General features: G+C 39.5%; 8 non-coding genes across 8 annotated transcripts; 4 read left to right on the top strand and 4 right to left on the bottom strand.

Moving 5' to 3' along the window:
* The first annotated feature begins 513 nt into the window (after window positions 1–513).
* On the top strand, window positions 514–705 carry LOC149921020 (U2 spliceosomal RNA). The gene has a single exon (XR_016477667.1). It is a non-coding gene; the product is annotated as a U2 spliceosomal RNA (small nuclear RNA).
* Window positions 706–2,688: 1,983 nt separating this feature from the next.
* On the bottom strand, window positions 2,689–2,807 carry LOC149921019 (5S ribosomal RNA). The gene has a single exon (XR_016477578.1). It is a non-coding gene; the product is annotated as a 5S ribosomal RNA (ribosomal RNA).
* Window positions 2,808–3,960: 1,153 nt separating this feature from the next.
* On the top strand, window positions 3,961–4,152 carry LOC149921018 (U2 spliceosomal RNA). Its single transcript, XR_016477666.1, has one exon. It is a non-coding gene; the product is annotated as a U2 spliceosomal RNA (small nuclear RNA).
* A 1,983-nt stretch (window positions 4,153–6,135) lies between these two features.
* Window positions 6,136–6,254, bottom strand: LOC149921017 (5S ribosomal RNA). Its single transcript, XR_016477577.1, has one exon. It is a non-coding gene; the product is annotated as a 5S ribosomal RNA (ribosomal RNA).
* Window positions 6,255–7,406: 1,152 nt separating this feature from the next.
* Window positions 7,407–7,598, top strand: LOC149921016 (U2 spliceosomal RNA). The gene has a single exon (XR_016477665.1). It is a non-coding gene; the product is annotated as a U2 spliceosomal RNA (small nuclear RNA).
* A 1,983-nt stretch (window positions 7,599–9,581) lies between these two features.
* Window positions 9,582–9,700, bottom strand: LOC149921015 (5S ribosomal RNA). Its single transcript, XR_016477576.1, has one exon. It is a non-coding gene; the product is annotated as a 5S ribosomal RNA (ribosomal RNA).
* A 1,153-nt stretch (window positions 9,701–10,853) lies between these two features.
* On the top strand, window positions 10,854–11,045 carry LOC149921014 (U2 spliceosomal RNA). Its single transcript, XR_016477664.1, has one exon. It is a non-coding gene; the product is annotated as a U2 spliceosomal RNA (small nuclear RNA).
* Window positions 11,046–13,028: 1,983 nt separating this feature from the next.
* On the bottom strand, window positions 13,029–13,147 carry LOC149921013 (5S ribosomal RNA). The gene has a single exon (XR_016477574.1). It is a non-coding gene; the product is annotated as a 5S ribosomal RNA (ribosomal RNA).
* Window positions 13,148–14,203: the final 1,056 nt, after the last annotated feature.

Raw genomic sequence — 14,203 nt, 5'->3', positions numbered from 1 at the left:
TACGTCTCTAAAATATTCATATAAAGACAGGACATAAGCCGAATTCTCTTAAACCAAAGAATAACAAAAGTTGTTAGTCCTGCTGAACCAGCTCTATAGTCTGTATGAAAAGTGACCGGTTATGGTCCACTTTTATAGAACGCTCTATTCGCTTATAATAAATTTTTCCTAAATGGTCATTTAAACGCGTTTGACGTTTCACGTAGAATCTAGTACACTTAATACGTTATTTATGGTCCTATAAACCACCATTTAGATTTTTTTTCCATACGGCCCGGTAAAGTGGCCCACTCTACTGTCTCTAGCCGATGACCCCAAAAGTGCCAGTCCGGGCCTGGCGGTGTACCTCTATTTCACGGATTCAAGATATCGTCTTCTCCTTTGTTCGCGCGATGGCTACAAACGTTGTCATCTCCCACCAGGACCAACATTCGGTGACGTAATTATGAAATATTTGAAATGCTCGAATTCTCTCTTTTTACTTTGTTAAACAGTGACGGCTCCTAGCGGGTTATCGCTTCTCGGCCTTTTGGCTAAGATCAAAGTGTAGTATCTGTTCTTATCAGCTTAATATCTGATACGGGTCCCATCGGGGCCCAAGATATTAAACTTATTTTTGGACGGCGGCGGAGTGGTCGGAGCTTGCTCCACCTCCGCCACGGGTCGGCCTGGTATTGCAGTAAATCCGGGATCGGCCCACTTCTCTCTTGAAATCAAAAATCAAACGCTCTTATAATGGCGCACTGCGCAACACAGTATTTCCGGGAAATGTTATTTGGCTGTCTTTATATATATTTCTTTATTATAATATATTGCCCCTCTGACGTCATAAGTGGTAAAATCCTTATTGTCGAATAGTTAATAATGAAGAATCGGAAAGATTCCAGTTTTTGAATTTTCTTTTACCTAGTTATACACTCTTTTTCGCGGTATTTTCACGGAGGATAGGAAGGGAGGCGAAGTAGGAGGGATGAATGGCGGCAAGATTGCGGCAGCTACGCTACGTCTAGCCGCCATTTTTCCGAAATTTTCCCGCCGCTAAGCTTCTTACAAGGATGCTGCCGCGTTCATCCCTCCTACTTCGCCTCCCTTCCTATCCTCCTTGGTATTTTCCTGGGCGCGTCCATGCTTGGTTTTCCCCCTTTCAGTCCTCTCCTCCATTATGGATACCCAAGGAGTGGATGCTAGACTCCCCGTTTAGGGCAGAGGCAATGGCCGACGAGCGGGAGGCAAGTAAGAGGGGTAAAATAAAGGCGCGAAAAGAGGTTGTTCTGTGTTATTCCTGTGGTTTTATTCGTAACCCAAGGTTCGTAAATCGTGCATGTTCTAAGTGGTTGGCTGAAGGAACCGGTTTTCATAACGTAAATTCGCGGGTTTCGGTATGGTGGGTAGAGACAGCGCGCCCCTCATTTTTAGGTCATTGGGTTCCAGCCAAGATGTTCCGCGTAAAGAGAAAACACGAAATAAGCCCCTCTCCATTTTTTCTCTCTTCCCGTCTTCCGTGGACAGTGAGTCGCCGCCGGGGGCCCGCCGCCCGCGGCAGCTACATTACCAAGATATAAAGTGGCAAGGCTTATTTTTGGTAAGTACAAAATCATTTATTATATATTGCTCTATAATTAACTATATTTGGAATTAAACATTTTTGTTCTATTTATCTCAAAGTCATGATTATTCCTAACATTAATAGTATTAAACTTAATATGATATATCTTTTGTTAAAGTAGATTAGGAATTTATAATTTTAATATTTATAGAGGAGTTCGGATTTAAAATGTTATATTTTTTTAATAATGATCTCAAAGATCTGACTTTTGAAATGTTTGTTACTTTTTCTAAGTATCAATAAAACATGACATTAAATTTATATTGTGCCAAGGTTCATTTTTATATTTTACATAAACTACATCACCTAAAACAATTAATAGATAAAAGTTAGCTATATTATTTTGTTTAAAAAATATATCTCTGTCTCCGTTTTATTATTTAATTTCGTGGTTTGTTTTGATATTTTGTATTTTTGGGTTACTCCCCTAATCCATGCGGCTGTCCCATGATAAAACCTTCTATAAAACATTTTCCAAAAGTCCTTTTTTAGATTCAACTATTTAAATTACATTTAAGATTAAAATTTAGAACAAAAAATATATTTCACAATTAGAATTTGTTAATAAAATTTTAACTTTGGACTTCATTCCAAAACCAGAAAAGGCCATTTCAGAGTGGATTTTACCGCGGAAATGTTTTTGTTTAGAGATAAACGTTAGTTAGTTAGTTAGTTAGTTAGTTAGTTAGTTAGTTAATTAGTTAGTTAGTTAGTTAGTTAGTTAATTAGTTAGTTAGTTAGTTAGTTAGTTAGTTAGTTAGTTAGTTAGTTAGTTAGTAAGTAAGTAAGTAAGTAAGTAAGTAAGTAAGTAAGTAAGTTAGTACTATTTTAAGTACAAGCCTTAAGTAGAATAAAATGAAAACCAATTTTCTCGCCATTTTATTTTGTTCAATTTTGATACTAACATGTATTTTATTCACGGAAAGATGCTGCCAGTTGTTAAAAAAAGGCCAAGAGTTGACCGAAATAATATTATCGTCTGGGCGAACTTTTAATTGCATAAAAAAGCAGCGTCAAAATGATAGGATGAAGGTATTTTCCTGTTAAAAGACGCAAATCCCATCCCGCGAAAATAAATGAGTAGCCAACGGCACGCGGTGTTCCCAGGTGGTCTCCCTCCCAAGTACTGACCGCGCTCGACGCTGCTTAACTTCGGTGATCAGACGAGAACCGGTGTATTCAGCGTGATATGGCCGTTGCCGCTAGAGTGTAATTGATAGCGGTGGACAAGCCGCGACTAGCCAGGTCCTGGTAGGTTGGTGATCGCCGAGGGCCACCGGCTGCATGCGGCTCCAATAGAACGTTCTATACACTCTTTTTAGAAACGTTTACTGGGCGCCGATATTATCGTACAGACAACCAACGAGCAAGCCCTTTACCGCAGAAATTTCATCCCCCCCCCCCCCCCCAAACCAGTTTTTTCATCACCCTCCCCGTAGACTGTAAGGTGATGGCGGTCGATTGGGAAGGCGCGTTTACGAATCTATAAAATTGGTGTGGTGTGCTTTCCCCCTTTGGAGTTCGGAGGAGGTGAAGGTTTGGCCGGTTTTTCGTCTTAGAGAAATATATTTATCTGGCAAACCCGTAAGAAATTGAGAGCAGTCAATTTTTATTAGTAGCGTAGTTGCTAGCCTAGGCTTCACATATTTCCGGCTTTGCTTTCCGCGCCTTTTTTCTTATTTTAAATGATTTTTGTAATAAATGTATGATGGCAAATAAGAAAAATTCTAGAAAATACTAGTCCCAAATCCACGTGTTTAAGATGAAACTTAGATCATGAAAATATCCTTAACCCCAAACATACTTCAACACCTAGGGTGCCTCCTACAACTCCTAAAAGGTACGTCTCTAAAATATTCATATAAAGACAGGACATAAGCCGAATTCTCTTAAACCAAAGAATAACAAAAGTTGTTAGTCCTGCTGAACCAGCTCTATAGTCTGTATGAAAAGTGACCGGTTATGGTCCACTTTTATAGAACGCTCTATTCGCTTATAATAAATTTTTCCTAAATGGTCATTTAAACGCGTTTGACGTTTCACGTAGAATCTAGTACACTTAATACGTTATTTATGGTCCTATAAACCACCATTTAGATTTTTTTTCCATACGGCCCGGTAAAGTGGCCCACTCTACTGTCTCTAGCCGATGACCCCAAAAGTGCCAGTCCGGGCCTGGCGGTGTACCTCTATTTCACGGATTCAAGATATCGTCTTCTCCTTTGTTCGCGCGATGGCTACAAACGTTGTCATCTCCCACCAGGACCAACATTCGGTGACGTAATTATGAAATATTTGAAATGCTCGAATTCTCTCTTTTTACTTTGTTAAACAGTGACGGCTCCTAGCGGGTTATCGCTTCTCGGCCTTTTGGCTAAGATCAAAGTGTAGTATCTGTTCTTATCAGCTTAATATCTGATACGGGTCCCATCGGGGCCCAAGATATTAAACTTATTTTTGGACGGCGGCGGAGTGGTCGGAGCTTGCTCCACCTCCGCCACGGGTCGGCCTGGTATTGCAGTAAATCCGGGATCGGCCCACTTCTCTCTTGAAATCAAAAATCAAACGCTCTTATAATGGCGCACTGCGCAACACAGTATTTCCGGGAAATGTTATTTGGCTGTCTTTATATATATTTCTTTATTATAATATATTGCCCCTCTGACGTCATAAGTGGTAAAATCCTTATTGTCGAATAGTTAATAATGAAGAATCGGAAAGATTCCAGTTTTTGAATTTTCTTTTACCTAGTTATACACTCTTTTTCGCGGTATTTTCACGGAGGATAGGAAGGGAGGCGAAGTAGGAGGGATGAATGGCGGCAAGATTGCGGCAGCTACGCTACGTCTAGCCGCCATTTTTCCGAAATTTTCCCGCCGCTAAGCTTCTTACAAGGATGCTGCCGCGTTCATCCCTCCTACTTCGCCTCCCTTCCTATCCTCCTTGGTATTTTCCTGGGCGCGTCCATGCTTGGTTTTCCCCCTTTCAGTCCTCTCCTCCATTATGGATACCCAAGGAGTGGATGCTAGACTCCCCGTTTAGGGCAGAGGCAATGGCCGACGAGCGGGAGGCAAGTAAGAGGGGTAAAATAAAGGCGCGAAAAGAGGTTGTTCTGTGTTATTCCTGTGGTTTTATTCGTAACCCAAGGTTCGTAAATCGTGCATGTTCTAAGTGGTTGGCTGAAGGAACCGGTTTTCATAACGTAAATTCGCGGGTTTCGGTATGGTGGGTAGAGACAGCGCGCCCCTCATTTTTAGGTCATTGGGTTCCAGCCAAGATGTTCCGCGTAAAGAGAAAACACGAAATAAGCCCCTCTCCATTTTTTCTCTCTTCCCGTCTTCCGTGGACAGTGAGTCGCCGCCGGGGGCCCGCCGCCCGCGGCAGCTACATTACCAAGATATAAAGTGGCAAGGCTTATTTTTGGTAAGTACAAAATCATTTATTATATATTGCTCTATAATTAACTATATTTGGAATTAAACATTTTTGTTCTATTTATCTCAAAGTCATGATTATTCCTAACATTAATAGTATTAAACTTAATATGATATATCTTTTGTTAAAGTAGATTAGGAATTTATAATTTTAATATTTATAGAGGAGTTCGGATTTAAAATGTTATATTTTTTTAATAATGATCTCAAAGATCTGACTTTTGAAATGTTTGTTACTTTTTCTAAGTATCAATAAAACATGACATTAAATTTATATTGTGCCAAGGTTCATTTTTATATTTTACATAAACTACATCACCTAAAACAATTAATAGATAAAAGTTAGCTATATTATTTTGTTTAAAAAATATATCTCTGTCTCCGTTTTATTATTTAATTTCGTGGTTTGTTTTGATATTTTGTATTTTTGGGTTACTCCCCTAATCCATGCAGGCTGTCCCATGATAAAACCTTCTATAAAACATTTTCCAAAAGTCCTTTTTTAGATTCAACTATTTAAATTACATTTAAGATTAAAATTTAGAACAAAAAATATATTTCACAATTAGAATTTGTTAATAAAATTTTAACTTTGGACTTCATTCCAAAACCAGAAAAGGCCATTTCAGAGTGGATTTTACCGCGGAAATGTTTTTGTTTAGAGATAAACGTTAGTTAGTTAGTTAGTTAGTTAGTTAGTTAGTTAGTTAATTAGTTAGTTAGTTAGTTAGTTAGTTAATTAGTTAGTTAGTTAGTTAGTTAGTTAGTTAGTTAGTTAGTTAGTTAGTTAGTAGTAAGTAAGTAAGTAAGTAAGTAAGTAAGTAAGTAAGTTAGTACTATTTTAAGTACAAGCCTTAAGTAGAATAAAATGAAAACCAATTTTCTCGCCATTTTATTTTGTTCAATTTTGATACTAACATGTATTTTATTCACGGAAAGATGCTGCCAGTTGTTAAAAAAAGGCCAAGAGTTGACCGAAATAATATTATCGTCTGGGCGAACTTTTAATTGCATAAAAAAGCAGCGTCAAAATGATAGGATGAAGGTATTTTCCTGTTAAAAGACGCAAATCCCATCCCGCGAAAATAAATGAGTAGCCAACGGCACGCGGTGTTCCCAGGTGGTCTCCCTCCCAAGTACTGACCGCGCTCGACGCTGCTTAACTTCGGTGATCAGACGAGAACCGGTGTATTCAGCGTGATATGGCCGTTGCCGCTAGAGTGTAATTGATAGCGGTGGACAAGCCGCGACTAGCCAGGTCCTGGTAGGTTGGTGATCGCCGAGGGCCACCGGCTGCATGCGGCTCCAATAGAACGTTCTATACACTCTTTTTAGAAACGTTTACTGGGCGCCGATATTATCGTACAGACAACCAACGAGCAAGCCCTTTACCGCAGAAATTTCATCCCCCCCCCCCCCCCAAACCAGTTTTTTCATCACCCTCCCCGTAGACTGTAAGGTGATGGCGGTCGATTGGGAAGGCGCGTTTACGAATCTATAAAATTGGTGTGGTGTGCTTTCCCCCTTTGGAGTTCGGAGGAGGTGAAGGTTTGGCCGGTTTTTCGTCTTAGAGAAATATATTTATCTGGCAAACCCGTAAGAAATTGAGAGCAGTCAATTTTTATTAGTAGCGTAGTTGCTAGCCTAGGCTTCACATATTTCCGGCTTTGCTTTCCGCGCCTTTTTTCTTATTTTAAATGATTTTTGTAATAAATGTATGATGGCAAATAAGAAAAATTCTAGAAAATACTAGTCCCAAATCCACGTGTTTAAGATGAAACTTAGATCATGAAAATATCCTTAACCCCAAACATACTTCAACACCTAGGGTGCCTCCTACAACTCCTAAAAGGTACGTCTCTAAAATATTCATATAAAGACAGGACATAAGCCGAATTCTCTTAAACCAAAGAATAACAAAAGTTGTTAGTCCTGCTGAACCAGCTCTATAGTCTGTATGAAAAGTGACCGGTTATGGTCCACTTTTATAGAACGCTCTATTCGCTTATAATAAATTTTTCCTAAATGGTCATTTAAACGCGTTTGACGTTTCACGTAGAATCTAGTACACTTAATACGTTATTTATGGTCCTATAAACCACCATTTAGATTTTTTTTCCATACGGCCCGGTAAAGTGGCCCACTCTACTGTCTCTAGCCGATGACCCCAAAAGTGCCAGTCCGGGCCTGGCGGTGTACCTCTATTTCACGGATTCAAGATATCGTCTTCTCCTTTGTTCGCGCGATGGCTACAAACGTTGTCATCTCCCACCAGGACCAACATTCGGTGACGTAATTATGAAATATTTGAAATGCTCGAATTCTCTCTTTTTACTTTGTTAAACAGTGACGGCTCCTAGCGGGTTATCGCTTCTCGGCCTTTTGGCTAAGATCAAAGTGTAGTATCTGTTCTTATCAGCTTAATATCTGATACGGGTCCCATCGGGGCCCAAGATATTAAACTTATTTTTGGACGGCGGCGGAGTGGTCGGAGCTTGCTCCACCTCCGCCACGGGTCGGCCTGGTATTGCAGTAAATCCGGGATCGGCCCACTTCTCTCTTGAAATCAAAAATCAAACGCTCTTATAATGGCGCACTGCGCAACACAGTATTTCCGGGAAATGTTATTTGGCTGTCTTTATATATATTTCTTTATTATAATATATTGCCCCTCTGACGTCATAAGTGGTAAAATCCTTATTGTCGAATAGTTAATAATGAAGAATCGGAAAGATTCCAGTTTTTGAATTTTCTTTTACCTAGTTATACACTCTTTTTCGCGGTATTTTCACGGAGGATAGGAAGGGAGGCGAAGTAGGAGGGATGAATGGCGGCAAGATTGCGGCAGCTACGCTACGTCTAGCCGCCATTTTTCCGAAATTTTCCCGCCGCTAAGCTTCTTACAAGGATGCTGCCGCGTTCATCCCTCCTACTTCGCCTCCCTTCCTATCCTCCTTGGTATTTTCCTGGGCGCGTCCATGCTTGGTTTTCCCCCTTTCAGTCCTCTCCTCCATTATGGATACCCAAGGAGTGGATGCTAGACTCCCCGTTTAGGGCAGAGGCAATGGCCGACGAGCGGGAGGCAAGTAAGAGGGGTAAAATAAAGGCGCGAAAAGAGGTTGTTCTGTGTTATTCCTGTGGTTTTATTCGTAACCCAAGGTTCGTAAATCGTGCATGTTCTAAGTGGTTGGCTGAAGGAACCGGTTTTCATAACGTAAATTCGCGGGTTTCGGTATGGTGGGTAGAGACAGCGCGCCCCTCATTTTTAGGTCATTGGGTTCCAGCCAAGATGTTCCGCGTAAAGAGAAAACACGAAATAAGCCCCTCTCCATTTTTTCTCTCTTCCCGTCTTCCGTGGACAGTGAGTCGCCGCCGGGGGCCCGCCGCCCGCGGCAGCTACATTACCAAGATATAAAGTGGCAAGGCTTATTTTTGGTAAGTACAAAATCATTTATTATATATTGCTCTATAATTAACTATATTTGGAATTAAACATTTTTGTTCTATTTATCTCAAAGTCATGATTATTCCTAACATTAATAGTATTAAACTTAATATGATATATCTTTTGTTAAAGTAGATTAGGAATTTATAATTTTAATATTTATAGAGGAGTTCGGATTTAAAATGTTATATTTTTTTAATAATGATCTCAAAGATCTGACTTTTGAAATGTTTGTTACTTTTTCTAAGTATCAATAAAACATGACATTAAATTTATATTGTGCCAAGGTTCATTTTTATATTTTACATAAACTACATCACCTAAAACAATTAATAGATAAAAGTTAGCTATATTATTTTGTTTAAAAAATATATCTCTGTCTCCGTTTTATTATTTAATTTCGTGGTTTGTTTTGATATTTTGTATTTTTGGGTTACTCCCCTAATCCATGCGGCTGTCCCATGATAAAACCTTCTATAAAACATTTTCCAAAAGTCCTTTTTTAGATTCAACTATTTAAATTACATTTAAGATTAAAATTTAGAACAAAAAATATATTTCACAATTAGAATTTGTTAATAAAATTTTAACTTTGGACTTCATTCCAAAACCAGAAAAGGCCATTTCAGAGTGGATTTTACCGCGGAAATGTTTTTGTTTAGAGATAAACGTTAGTTAGTTAGTTAGTTAGTTAGTTAGTTAGTTAGTTAATTAGTTAGTTAGTTAGTTAGTTAGTTAATTAGTTAGTTAGTTAGTTAGTTAGTTAGTTAGTTAGTTAGTTAGTTAGTTAGTAAGTAAGTAAGTAAGTAAGTAAGTAAGTAAGTAAGTAAGTTAGTACTATTTTAAGTACAAGCCTTAAGTAGAATAAAATGAAAACCAATTTTCTCGCCATTTTATTTTGTTCAATTTTGATACTAACATGTATTTTATTCACGGAAAGATGCTGCCAGTTGTTAAAAAAAGGCCAAGAGTTGACCGAAATAATATTATCGTCTGGGCGAACTTTTAATTGCATAAAAAAGCAGCGTCAAAATGATAGGATGAAGGTATTTTCCTGTTAAAAGACGCAAATCCCATCCCGCGAAAATAAATGAGTAGCCAACGGCACGCGGTGTTCCCAGGTGGTCTCCCTCCCAAGTACTGACCGCGCTCGACGCTGCTTAACTTCGGTGATCAGACGAGAACCGGTGTATTCAGCGTGATATGGCCGTTGCCGCTAGAGTGTAATTGATAGCGGTGGACAAGCCGCGACTAGCCAGGTCCTGGTAGGTTGGTGATCGCCGAGGGCCACCGGCTGCATGCGGCTCCAATAGAACGTTCTATACACTCTTTTTAGAAACGTTTACTGGGCGCCGATATTATCGTACAGACAACCAACGAGCAAGCCCTTTACCGCAGAAATTTCATCCCCCCCCCCCCCCCCAAACCAGTTTTTTCATCACCCTCCCCGTAGACTGTAAGGTGATGGCGGTCGATTGGGAAGGCGCGTTTACGAATCTATAAAATTGGTGTGGTGTGCTTTCCCCCTTTGGAGTTCGGAGGAGGTGAAGGTTTGGCCGGTTTTTCGTCTTAGAGAAATATATTTATCTGGCAAACCCGTAAGAAATTGAGAGCAGTCAATTTTTATTAGTAGCGTAGTTGCTAGCCTAGGCTTCACATATTTCCGGCTTTGCTTTCCGCGCCTTTTTTCTTATTTTAAATGATTTTTGTAATAAATGTATGATGGCAAATAAGAAAAATTCTAGAAAATACTAGTCCCAAATCCACGTGTTTAAGATGAAACTTAGATCATGAAAATATCCTTAACCCCAAACATACTTCAACACCTAGGGTGCCTCCTACAACTCCTAAAAGGTACGTCTCTAAAATATTCATATAAAGACAGGACATAAGCCGAATTCTCTTAAACCAAAGAATAACAAAAGTTGTTAGTCCTGCTGAACCAGCTCTATAGTCTGTATGAAAAGTGACCGGTTATGGTCCACTTTTATAGAACGCTCTATTCGCTTATAATAAATTTTTCCTAAATGGTCATTTAAACGCGTTTGACGTTTCACGTAGAATCTAGTACACTTAATACGTTATTTATGGTCCTATAAACCACCATTTAGATTTTTTTTCCATACGGCCCGGTAAAGTGGCCCACTCTACTGTCTCTAGCCGATGACCCCAAAAGTGCCAGTCCGGGCCTGGCGGTGTACCTCTATTTCACGGATTCAAGATATCGTCTTCTCCTTTGTTCGCGCGATGGCTACAAACGTTGTCATCTCCCACCAGGACCAACATTCGGTGACGTAATTATGAAATATTTGAAATGCTCGAATTCTCTCTTTTTACTTTGTTAAACAGTGACGGCTCCTAGCGGGTTATCGCTTCTCGGCCTTTTGGCTAAGATCAAAGTGTAGTATCTGTTCTTATCAGCTTAATATCTGATACGGGTCCCATCGGGGCCCAAGATATTAAACTTATTTTTGGACGGCGGCGGAGTGGTCGGAGCTTGCTCCACCTCCGCCACGGGTCGGCCTGGTATTGCAGTAAATCCGGGATCGGCCCACTTCTCTCTTGAAATCAAAAATCAAACGCTCTTATAATGGCGCACTGCGCAACACAGTATTTCCGGGAAATGTTATTTGGCTGTCTTTATATATATTTCTTTATTATAATATATTGCCCCTCTGACGTCATAAGTGGTAAAATCCTTATTGTCGAATAGTTAATAATGAAGAATCGGAAAGATTCCAGTTTTTGAATTTTCTTTTACCTAGTTATACACTCTTTTTCGCGGTATTTTCACGGAGGATAGGAAGGGAGGCGAAGTAGGAGGGATGAATGGCGGCAAGATTGCGGCAGCTACGCTACGTCTAGCCGCCATTTTTCCGAAATTTTCCCGCCGCTAAGCTTCTTACAAGGATGCTGCCGCGTTCATCCCTCCTACTTCGCCTCCCTTCCTATCCTCCTTGGTATTTTCCTGGGCGCGTCCATGCTTGGTTTTCCCCCTTTCAGTCCTCTCCTCCATTATGGATACCCAAGGAGTGGATGCTAGACTCCCCGTTTAGGGCAGAGGCAATGGCCGACGAGCGGGAGGCAAGTAAGAGGGGTAAAATAAAGGCGCGAAAAGAGGTTGTTCTGTGTTATTCCTGTGGTTTTATTCGTAACCCAAGGTTCGTAAATCGTGCATGTTCTAAGTGGTTGGCTGAAGGAACCGGTTTTCATAACGTAAATTCGCGGGTTTCGGTATGGTGGGTAGAGACAGCGCGCCCCTCATTTTTAGGTCATTGGGTTCCAGCCAAGATGTTCCGCGTAAAGAGAAAACACGAAATAAGCCCCTCTCCATTTTTTCTCTCTTCCCGTCTTCCGTGGACAGTGAGTCGCCGCCGGGGGCCCGCCGCCCGCGGCAGCTACATTACCAAGATATAAAGTGGCAAGGCTTATTTTTGGTAAGTACAAAATCATTTATTATATATTGCTCTATAATTAACTATATTTGGAATTAAACATTTTTGTTCTATTTATCTCAAAGTCATGATTATTCCTAACATTAATAGTATTAAACTTAATATGATATATCTTTTGTTAAAGTAGATTAGGAATTTATAATTTTAATATTTATAGAGGAGTTCGGATTTAAAATGTTATATTTTTTTAATAATGATCTCAAAGATCTGACTTTTGAAATGTTTGTTACTTTTTCTAAGTATCAATAAAACATGACATTAAATTTATATTGTGCCAAGGTTCATTTTTATATTTTACATAAACTACATCACCTAAAACAATTAATAGATAAAAGTTAGCTATATTATTTTGTTTAAAAAATATATCTCTGTCTCCGTTTTATTATTTAATTTCGTGGTTTGTTTTGATATTTTGTATTTTTGGGTTACTCCCCTAATCCATGCGGCTGTCCCATGATAAAACCTTCTATAAAACATTTTCCAAAAGTCCTTTTTTAGATTCAACTATTTAAATTACATTTAAGATTAAAATTTAGAACAAAAAATATATTTCACAATTAGAATTTGTTAATAAAATTTTAACTTTGGACTTCATTCCAAAACCAGAAAAGGCCATTTCAGAGTGGATTTTACCGCGGAAATGTTTTTGTTTAGAGATAAACGTTAGTTAGTTAGTTAGTTAGTTAGTTAGTTAGTTAGTTAATTAGTTAGTTAGTTAGTTAGTTAGTTAATTAGTTAGTTAGTTAGTTAGTTAGTTAGTTAGTTAGTTAGTTAGTTAGTTAGTAAGTAAGTAAGTAAGTAAGTAAGTAAGTAAGTAAGTAAGTTAGTACTATTTTAAGTACAAGCCTTAAGTAGAATAAAATGAAAACCAATTTTCTCGCCATTTTATTTTGTTCAATTTTGATACTAACATGTATTTTATTCACGGAAAGATGCTGCCAGTTGTTAAAAAAAGGCCAAGAGTTGACCGAAATAATATTATCGTCTGGGCGAACTTTTAATTGCATAAAAAAGCAGCGTCAAAATGATAGGATGAAGGTATTTTCCTGTTAAAAGACGCAAATCCCATCCCGCGAAAATAAATGAGTAGCCAACGGCACGCGGTGTTCCCAGGTGGTCTCCCTCCCAAGTACTGACCGCGCTCGACGCTGCTTAACTTCGGTGATCAGACGAGAACCGGTGTATTCAGCGTGATATGGCCGTTGCCGCTAGAGTGTAATTGATAGCGGTGGACAAGCCGCGACTAGCCAGGTCCTGGTAGGTTGGTGATCGCCGAGGGCCACCGGCTGCATGCGGCTCCAATAGAACGTTCTATACACTCTTTTTAGAAACGTTTACTGGGCGCCGATATTATCGTACAGACAACCAACGAGCAAGCCCTTTACCGCAGAAATTTCATCCCCCCCCCCCCCCCAAACCAGTTTTTTCATCACCCTCCCCGTAGACTGTAAGGTGATGGCGGTCGATTGGGAAGGCGCGTTTACGAATCTATAAAATTGGTGTGGTGTGCTTTCCCCCTTTGGAGTTCGGAGGAGGTGAAGGTTTGGCCGGTTTTTCGTCTTAGAGAAATATATTTATCTGGCAAACCCGTAAGAAATTGAGAGCAGTCAATTTTTATTAGTAGCGTAGTTGCTAGCCTAGGCTTCACATATTTCCGGCTTTGCTTTCCGCGCCTTTTTTCTTATTTTAAATGATTTTTGTAATAAATGTATGATGGCAAATAAGAAAAATTCTAGAAAATACTAGTCCCAAATCCACGTGTTTAAGATGAAACTTAGATCATGAAAATATCCTTAACCCCAAACATACTTCAACACCTAGGGTGCCTCCTACAACTCCTAAAAGGTACGTCTCTAAAATATTCATATAAAGACAGGACATAAGCCGAATTCTCTTAAACCAAAGAATAACAAAAGTTGTTAGTCCTGCTGAACCAGCTCTATAGTCTGTATGAAAAGTGACCGGTTATGGTCCACTTTTATAGAACGCTCTATTCGCTTATAATAAATTTTTCCTAAATGGTCATTTAAACGCGTTTGACGTTTCACGTAGAATCTAGTACACTTAATACGTTATTTATGGTCCTATAAACCACCATTTAGATTTTTTTTCCATACGGCCCGGTAAAGTGGCCCACTCTACTGTCTCTAGCCGATGACCCCAAAAGTGCCAGTCCGGGCCTGGCGGTGTACCTCTATTTCACGGATTCAAGATATCGTCTTCTCCTTTGTTCGCGCGATGGCTACAAACGTTGTCATCTCCC

Source organism: Leiobunum rupestre (genome assembly GCF_980474605.1).
Source record: "Leiobunum rupestre chromosome 9 unlocalized genomic scaffold, qqLeiRupe1.1.hap1 SUPER_9_unloc_1, whole genome shotgun sequence".
NCBI lineage: Eukaryota > Metazoa > Arthropoda > Arachnida > Opiliones > Sclerosomatidae > Leiobunum > Leiobunum rupestre.
Note: the sequence above shows the minus strand (reverse complement) of the source record. Positions and strands in the feature narration are given on the sequence as shown.